This window comes from Sciurus carolinensis, chromosome 8, assembly GCF_902686445.1.
Source record: "Sciurus carolinensis chromosome 8, mSciCar1.2, whole genome shotgun sequence".
In the NCBI taxonomy this organism is placed as follows: Eukaryota; Metazoa; Chordata; class Mammalia; order Rodentia; family Sciuridae; genus Sciurus; species Sciurus carolinensis.
Window position 1 is genome coordinate 74634039 of NC_062220.1, and position 10302 is coordinate 74644340.

The following is a 10302-nucleotide window of genomic DNA, read 5'->3' on the forward strand; positions in this document are numbered from 1 at the left end:
GCACTTAAAAATGCTTGTTGAATGAATGAATGAGTAAAATTTCTCAGATTCTGCCTGTACCCTCTGGAATTTTTCTTTTTTCTTTTTTTCACCTTTGTTTCAAACTTTATTCCCAGGCTTCTTCAGCTTAATTAGCTGCAAAGAATAAATTGTGTATAAGCAAAAACTGAAAAAAGTTCCAGTGTCCAGGGTGCTTGGACTTAAAAATATTAGAGATCTAGAGTTTATCAGATCCATAAACAAAACAATTCTAAAAAGCAGTCATAATATAAAATAGCAGTTCCCAGTAACCTCTTCAAACTTGTCTTCTTCAGTAGTTGATCAGTTCAGTTTGCCTTATTCTTAGAAGCCTCATCAAAATTCTCCACAAGATCTGGAACTTCATTATCATCATCCTCTCCAGTAGCAAGTGGTGCTTTTCCATCCCCAGATGGTTTGGGCAGAGCTTCAGCCAGTCTCCTTAGACTAGTCAAATTGTCTGCCCCAAGCTGGTTCAAGATGCTGGGTAGCATATCTATCTGTCAGTTGCTTTATCTCAGCATGGTCTGTAATGGTGAAAGTGTTTGCTGCCAGAGATAGGGTTGTTAGAGTGAATTACCGTTCCTTGGTTTGTAAACCTCTTCACCTCTTCAATACCAGAGATATTGTTTACCCCTAACTTCTTTAAGGAGAACTGAAATTTTTTTATCTTCTGCTGTAGCTGTTCTATGAACCACCTTCTTTATGTGAGCAGTTCCTTTCCCACCAATGTGTGCTTGTGCCTGCAGTTTGGAGAGTTTTTCCAGGTTCATGATAGTTTCTTTCATCTTGTTGGAGCGGAAATGAGACTGCAGGGGGACTAGGGTTGGTGCTGGGTGGGGCTGGGGGAGGCTGCGCAAGCATGCAGGGACACAAGATGGCAGCTAGAGAGCCTTCCTTCCTTCTTCCTTCACTCCCTATTTCTTCCTTCCTTCTTCCTTCTCTCTTTCTCCTTCTCCTTTTTCTTCTTCTAGAAGATCAGCAAAAGATACTGGTTGAGATTTGACCAACAAATTAATTACAAAGATTTAAGAGGAATTCAGTTTTTGAAAATGAGAGAAAAAATGTATTCAAGCCAATGTTTACGTAAGTTAATATTAGATAAAGCTTATTTCATAACAGGCTCAGTCTTAAGTCTTAATTTACGTATATTAATTAATTTAAACCAACCGAATCATATGTGAAAGATACCATTGTAATTCCCATTTTACAGATGAGGAAACCAAGGCACAAAACATGTAAGTATCTTATGCTAACCTTACAGACATTGTAGAGCCAGGATTCAAAGCTGTGCAGTCTTTTTCCATTGTTCATGCTCTTAACCCCTTTTCTTTGTTTACTTGTAACTGTGCTCTTATCAGCCAGGTGGAACCATATTTTTAGAATTAATAGAGATGACTTAATTAATTAGGATTGGAGTACATCATTCAGAGGAATCCACAGTCAGGTATATTGGCTAAAAATACTCCATTTGGGATTCTTTTATTTAGTTCTATAAGTGTGACTAACTGCCTCATTTCAAAAGAGAGTTAGTTTCTAAAAATCTGTCATTGACTTTGGTTTGTAAATCTGAGAAAATGTACTACTGAGTTCTCCTACATCTCTACGATAGCTAAGGCTGATGAACCAATGAGCAATTCAAGGAAACTTTTAAAATTCTCTGGCCAGTCACTGCATTGTCTCACAGACCTCCCAATACTGTACTGTCTGCTGGATGATCCCTGTGCATAAGAGCAAAAACATGAAGATGTAGAATTCTGTGATCCCGGAATTGAAAATAATCTGCACAATCTTGAAGAGTTAGTGTCCAGGACACCCTGTGACCCATACATGTAGCATTTCAGTAGGGACGGGGATATATTGTTAACTTAAGGCTGCCTCAAGAAAGGGAAGAGAAGAGGAAAAATGATAAAGTAAACAAATACTTAGCATAATGCCCTTTATTGTCAAAGTAATTTTGAATTTTCTGAGTCTCAAAATCATTACAGCACTAAGCAGAGGAAGTATGTATCTTAAAATATTTAACTTATTTTTGATTAACAGAATGTACTTTTTTTTTCTAAAAATGATAATAAAGCAGTCAGACTTGGGAGAACCATATTCTAAATCATCAAGGACTCCCTATTTCTTCAAGAATCTGATAAGATCAATAGTTGCTTAAGTTAAATTCTTTTAGTGAATTAGGTACATTTCTTTTACTTTGAAAAGTATTTTTTGTTTTAGTTTTTGAAAAAATATAGTCACATAAGGTACATTTACTATACATATTTTAATTTTTTATTAGGATATTGAAGTTTATCCTACTAATCCCGAAAGCTGTTTACTACATTTTCATAGATACTCTATTTCATGGAAGATGAGCTTCACAGTACTTATCTGTGATGGTTTTTCTTTGTTTTTCATTTTACTGTTATTTCTCCACTATTGTTGAGTATTTAGAATATACTTAAAAATATGAACTAGTACCAGTATTGAAGATGGTATATGCAGATGATTTTTTTAGTTTTAATATGCTTAAATGTATTACAAACAATTGTTATTAAAGTTCCTACATCTGAAATAAATATTTTAAATGATAAATTATGAATATAATCATATTAAGACAACCTTGAATATAATGGAATGATTTTCAATGTTCCAGAAGATCTGAAAAACTAGTAAGGTCTCATCCCAGAACATTCTGGACAACTAAAGTAGCAACTGCATGTGACCCTTGTCATAAACAGCAACTGAAGCTTTTTGAATCTTTCCTACTTACCTGTTGGCATCTTCCCTGTTATTGATTTATCTCTTCTTCTTGTCATACGGCTCTTGTAATACAGACTCCTGGTGGTTTTTTGTTCACCATCTGGCTGTTTTCCCTCTCCAGTTTATTTTCCAGTTCTTCAATCTTTACCCAACCATAAATGTTGATATTCCTCCATATCTATAGTACAGACATCTTTATTCAACTTTTTTTGTCCTGCAGATATTTAATCTAACATATCTATTTGAATAATTACTTTATGTTTTCCCTCCATTAAAAATGTTTTGAAATCCAGGTCACAATATCTATGTTCCTCTGGCAATGTTTCTTATATTTGATGATGACATAACTAGCCATTTCTTTGCTTAAGCTAGAAATAAGAAAGTCATCTTTTTCTCCTCCTCTTCACTTATCTTTTATAATCAATCACCAATCATCTTACATTTGTATTTGTTCCATTTTTTATTTTTTGCTTCTTCTGTGTTCTTCCTTTATGCTCAGAGCAGCTTCCTCGGTTACCACAAGATGTAGTAGCTTTGTAGCTTATATACTGACTTTTATATTGACATTCTTGTCTCATCTCCTTACTATTGTGGTTTTATTTTTTGTTTGATTTTGGTTTGCTTTTTGTTTCTTTGTTTGTTTTTAGATAGGGACCTTGCTGCTATGTTGTCCAGGCTACTGGGTTCAGTTTTATGATTCCCTAGTCTCCGCCTCAGGTTCCTGGGTAGCTGGGATTACAGGTATGTTCCATACTACTATTAACATTACCTAAACTGACCCAAGCATCCACAGACTTCTCACACATGCATGTTGATTGTAGGTTTAAGATTGTTAACTTAAAACATTTTTGATTTGCAATCTACCTGGCTCAACAATCATATCACAAATAGGCTGCTTTCTCTACAATCGGAAATTATTGTATACTATGATCTCCATCATTCAAACTTTAACAGTTCATCTGAGGCAAAAGGTTCTCTCTGGACCATTTCCTGTTTCTCCTAGACTAAACAAAATGACTACATTTCCCAATGCCCTTTGCAGTTAGATGTAGCCATATTTCTGAGTTCTAGTCAGTTTCTTTTGCTTATATATACCTGCTCTTCTCTGCCTAGATACTCCATTTATTTGAATAATTGTGAGATCAACACAACTATGGGGCCAGATAGTAACACAGTTTGAGGGCCAGCTTTGTTTTCTCTGTGAGATACGGTTCATGAAGTCTGAACAAATTGTCCCTAGTTTTTGTGGGCAAGGGGACAGCAATGAGAGTGAAAGGTAGTGTTGGTACCATTTGCAGTAGTAGAATCTTTACTCTTTTCATTCTGAATTTTTTTATGTACTATATCCAAGTTTATGCTTCCTAGTTAGACAAGAATGAATTGAAGTTTGGTGAGTTTACAAATGTAATTAATTAAATTAATACCCCTCATTAGGAAAAGGAATGCAAAATTATGAATACAAAGGTATGTTCAGGATCTTAGAAGGGAAGCCTGAGACATGAATTTCATTACCTTTTTAAAAGGCAATGACTTGCCTTGGTGCATTCTGAATCCACATGACTTTATTTTTCTTATGAGAAGTGTAGTCCTGAAGTCTTCTTTTTTGTAAAAGTGAGTTACTTTCTTTGTTTTCCTTCCACATTTTACTGCCTTCTTTCCAGATATTGTTTCCTTTGCTTTGTGGTTAGAAGAATAAAAATAGAGTGTGCAACCTTTGTTGTTCCATTCAAGATTCTGGGGTGTTGCTTGGGAATTAATTTTGCACAAATACCAGTTCTGAGACATGGGGAGGTTCAGGACCCATGCTGTGCTCTCTTGTCTTAGTCTGGTATAAAATTTTACACTTTTCCTGTTCTACATTTATTGATTTAGGTGGTTATTATTGCTTGCCTGACTATTTTTATAAATTTTATTGTGCATTTATTGTATTCAGGGAGAGAAGAGTCAAGATTTGTGAAGAATTTCTTAGGGTAGAATAATCCAGTTGTCCCTCAATACTTTGAAACTGCTGTCATCATGTCTCTGCTCCTATCAAGTCACAGTGGCCTCTGTCTTTGAACTTGTCCTCCTAGATCTCTCAACATAATTACTATGATTGTCCATCGGTGTTTATTGAAAGATGATCTCCTTTGGTCTTCCTGAAAGAGCCTTCTCCTATTTCTTTTGGCAATAATTTTTGCTGTCTTTAGTTGGATTTTTCTTTCTTACTTCTGAAGAAAAGTTGTATTCAGAGTTCAATATTGAGCCATTTTCTTTTTCTCCACACTCATTCACTGGCTAAATACCAATTGCATTCTAAAGATTCTTACACTTATGTCTAGAGCAGACTCCTCCTTTGAGCTCCAGAAATGAATATCTATCAGCACATGGGTGTTTCACAGCCATCTGAAACTCGTCTGAACAAAACAGAATTTTTTTTACTTTATCCTTTTTAAAACCTCTATTTGCATTCCATATGAATTACGCATTTTAACAAATATGAATAATGAATTATTTTACTCATGTATTTACTGTTGAAAATGTGCAAAAGGTATATATGCATAATCCATATGTCTAATTCAATAGCTATTGTATGTAAATACATTGTATGTATGCTACTGAGTTTAAGAAATAGGTCAATATGAATAGTTCTGAAGCATTTTTTTAGTTCTCTCACTTGTATCACCTTTCTAACTTCATCATGTAATCCCGATTCTGACTCTTCTTGAATTTTTATATAGTTGTTCCTTACATATGTAGATATTCATATAACTGTGTGTATACCTGAATATAACTATATAACTCTCTCTGTACATAATTAACACAATATATAATATATATTTATAGTTTTTAAAAAATTGGCCAACAAAAACACATTAGTGTGTTTATGAAATTGACTGACACTTATAGAAAAACCATAATAAATAACAAGTGGTATTTGGAATCATTGGGGCAAAAATATTTGCATAAATGGCAATGGGACAATTAATTATGTGAATGGAACAAAATTAAATTGTATTCCCATATCACAAAACTCATACAAAAACGCACTTAAGAACAAATAACAGAAAAAGAAGGTGATAGATATCAGAACAGGAATAACAAAGAAAGATGCCATCTTCTCACACATGGTGACCATTCTATTATTCAGGTCATCTTCAATATGTCATGAAAATAGAAAAGAAAGCAGATACATTAAGAAGAGGAAAACATGGTTAATAAAGGAGGGAAATCTAAAACCAGAATGCAAGAAAAAATTATTACCAAACAGGATTGACTGAAATGAGACAAAAAATAAAATAAAATTAAAACCAGAAGCTAAGGTTTTGAAACTACAAGTTTGAGAATTTATTATGTTTGAACAAAGTAATGCTCAATGTAAGAAAAAAAAATATTAGGAAGATGGAAAAAAAGTGGTAAAATTAAGATAAAAGTTTTGATATTTAAGGAAGTGGAGTTAAGAGTTCAAGATAATGCGAAAAGAAAAAGAGTAAGCAAAAGCATTAGAATGCGACAAGGAGTATATAATACAGAAAGATTGTTGAGGGTCTGTCCAGGCTCCTGGTTGCACCGGCTTCTGCTATGTATATCATTGTCTCCATGTTTTCAGAGATCTCAGGGACAGAGGATCGTTGCTTGACATTTCTATTTTATTTTTGCTTATTTTCTACCATTCACGGAAATCTTATTTATTTCTGATATACTCTCCTTCGTGTATTGACACTTTACTCTGGCTTTTTTTTTAACTATAAGAAGAAACCCGTTAGATTTCCATTTCAAATCTCTGCAGTTGTAAGATTGTTTTCATGTACAAATAAATTCATGCCATACTCACACAGTGCTCTCAGCATAATGCATGCATTTAACAAGCGAGTATTTACTCTCCAACATCCAGGCGCAATAAGTACCATATTATTTAAAAGCAAACTGAGTTTAACTTGGCTTCACCATGACGAGAACCTTTGAGACTCACAGGTGCTTGGAACACAGGAAGGTTTGATCCTCAAGTCATGGTTAAATGGCATCATTGTCCTTTTTGTCCTCCACCACAGGACCAATGAAACTGTCTTCCTGTCTCTGTCAATGCTCACTCTGGGAGGCTCAGGGATGAATCTCACTTATAGCTGACACTGCCACTCTTCAGGACCCTGTTTGGATTTCACAGACACCTGCCTCCCTTCTCCTCTGTCCTGTTAAGAACAAACAGTGGGGTACATATCATTACTCAAGAAATTACAACGATCTCCCCCAACCTCTTCCTTGTCTTGTCTCAGGGAAGATCCAAAGTGCTCTCTTCCAAGTCCATCACCTTTGCAAACCTTAAGAGCATCCTCATACTTCTACCCACTTTCTCCAAAATAGAAAAACTGAAGTTTTATCTAAATAAGGAAGACTTGATATCTCAAGGGCATAAGATCTCTCTGGGTCCCTAGAAATCAAAACTATTTACTGTCCAAGGAAAAAAGATAAAAAACAAAGCAAAAAAAAAAAATAAAAAAAAAAAACAAACAAAAACCCCTCACACACAGAACTCCTTTCATTCTTTCAAGCTCTTCTTACTGGTATAAAATCAAGATCTTAAGGAAAAGTGTCCCCGTAAACATTACAGTCTTTCGAATCCTCTCTCATATTTGTCTCTTAATTTTTCAGTACTTCTGTGGCCAGTGTTTCATGACAGTTTATTTCTGCAATTGCTTAGACTTGGCCACTTGTTTATTTATCTTTATGACTCTTGCGGCTCTGGAGATGCTACTGGAATTGGTGACATCACTGCTTCTTTTCATGCATCCTTCTCAAAATTCTTTCACCCTTGCAAGTGTAAGGTCCTCTCCCTCTACCTGCATGTATCTTCACTTTGAATATATTCTTTGCTCCCTTTCTATGCTTTTGCCCTCCTCTGAAAAAAATGAGAGGAAGAGTATAGTAAAACCTGTCTTTTAGATGAAAGAAAGAAGCTTTTAGGTCGACTTTGACACTAACCCTTCTTTGATACTTCTTGAATTGCAATATCAAACAGCACCTAGATTCCCCAATCCATCTGAAATGGCACAAAACATTGTAAGGTACTCTTTCCTGACCACTTCTCTGTGGGCCACATTGATAGATCTAGCATGCTTCTATATTCAGACAGATCATGAGAAGATTTTAATTAGAAATCAATGCTCATAAGGAAAAGCCTCCTTTTTCCTGGCTGACTTTATCTGGGATGGTGGTGGTGGTGGTGCTGGGTTAGAACCTAAGGCCTGAGCATACTAGGCAAGCGCTTTACCACTGAAACACACTCCCAGCCTGCGGTTCTGTTCTACTTGTGAAAAATACACAACAGTGTTTCCTCCTAGCAGCTGACTCCACTCAGTTTGACAAAACTCAGATAGGACTTAGGACTTTTAGTCTCTTCCTTGTACCATCTTAGGTCTTACATTCTTTCCCATAAGAAAAAGGCTGCGGAGGAAAATGCAATGGAATTTGCCTGCTGGGGCTTTAGGAAAACTTGGAAATTTAATTTTTGTGTTAGACCAATTTTCTGGATGATGGAATTATCATTTAATTCAGGCATTGCCTTTCTCCACAGAATGTCATATTACCTAGAACCTGTTGTCTTCTGGAAAATGCTTAGGGTTGAACTCAGTCATACACTGCTATCAATTATCTGTTTAGTCACTTATCAGAGAAGCCACTTGGTCTTTAGAAATAGTTAAGTGAATCTTTTCAGTTTTTTCCACAGTTCTCTGAATGAATCTAGAAATTGGTTATGGGTTGATCATTTTTTCACAAGTCACAAAACTGTCTATTACATTAAACTATCTAACATTAAGATATACAGATCTAAATCACAAAGTCGACACTGCTTTCATGCTCACAGGGGATTCCTATTTTATAAGTTGTGTAGAATAAACACAGAGAATCATGTTAGTTTTTGGCAACTGAATTTATTTTTATTAAGAAACTACTTAAAATTTTTCCAAATGCAAGTTTCAATGCAAGTTACAATGAGAATGCCTACTTCATAATTAAAATACGAGAAAACTACCAAACTCTCTGAGGTAAAATCAACATTAGAATTCTTGGGTAGCACTTTCTTTCTTATTCTTTTATCACTATTTTTGAGGTTTCTGACCCTTAGTGTAAATGAAAATTCTCCTGCTGACTGTGCACTGTAATTTGGTTGGAAAGTGTAGTAAAAATCTACCTCAAGAAAAGCAAAGATATTTACCTATCTGAAAAAGTTCCCCCCTGGCCTAGGTCTAAACAATTTAGCTTTCAAAAACTAATTTACTTGAAATTAAATATTAAACAGGTTAATAGAACATACAGTAATTTCATACCACAGACAATATTTTATGCATCTTTAATAGATTATTTTACATATATCATATATCCTATGAACATCTAAGAGATATTTTTTCTTTTCCCTTTCTATTTTATTCTATACAATGATTCTCAGACTTTGCCTCTGCCCACTGTATAACTTACCCTCTTATCTCAAGCCATGACATGACATCATCTCTCAGCATAGACAACAATATAAATATATCCTTTTGTTGTGGAGAGAAGAAAAAAGTTAGCCACACTAATATGGTTTGGTTTTTATTATATAAACAAATGCCACAACCTGTATTGACAGCAGAGTCACATCTCTATACTGCAGATAGAAATGAGAGAATTGAACTTGCTGTGCTAACTGCTGAGATCACCATCATACATTATTAATTAAAATAAATAAGAAATAAAAGAAAAAAATGACTTTTGCTCCTGCTATTTGAAAGGTCTGTAGTGCATTATCTAGTCATCAATTCAATTTCTTTTACCACATCATGCACCGAATTTATAGTATGTGGGTGTCAAAATTCTCTCTATGACCTTGTCACTTTAAGTTTTCATAAATTTCCCCCCACTCTACTCTCTGTTTCATATTCACTAGAAACTCACTTCTCTGAATTTTATACTCACAATCACAAAGCTTAGGAATAAAAGCCAAGCTGTTGTTGCTGATGGGTTATTTAAAAATAACTAAAAATTAAGATGAGCAAACCTGTCACTCAGAAAACTTAGACTGACTTCCACAGTTTGGTGTTGACCTTGAAAGAAACAATTAGGCTGTATCTACTAGGTTCCAAAACAGACAACTGAAGTCATTTATTGACTAAAATAGTAGATCTTAGAAGATGGAGGTGGAGGAGGAAGAAGAGAAAGAAAATGAAAAGAAGAATCAGCTTACTCTAAAATATGTTTAAGTGAATTTACTAGATATTGAACTAATACAGCCATTCTTTTAAATTTAAAATAAAAAAGAGCCTAATTTTCATGTTGTTTTTGGCTATTTGAAAATATTTCTGTATATCCATTGCTATTTCTTCCTTTAAAAGGAGGAGGCTAATTTCTTTATCAGTGAATGTAGGTTGGACTTGTGAGATTTTAATGACTAAAATGTGATGAAAATCTTGTTGGGTTACTTAGTCATAAAAAATATAGCTTTTTTGGTCCAAGATCTTTTGTATCACATTGGGTAAAGCTAACTGACACATTGTGAGGATGCTCACCTATTTATGTGGAGAG

General features: G+C 34.6%; 1 pseudogene; it reads right to left on the reverse strand.

Annotated features, from left to right (window-relative positions):
- Positions 1–326: 326 nt before the first annotated feature.
- LOC124991822 (transcription factor BTF3-like) lies at positions 327–806 on the reverse strand (annotated as a pseudogene).
- Positions 807–10302: the final 9496 nt, after the last annotated feature.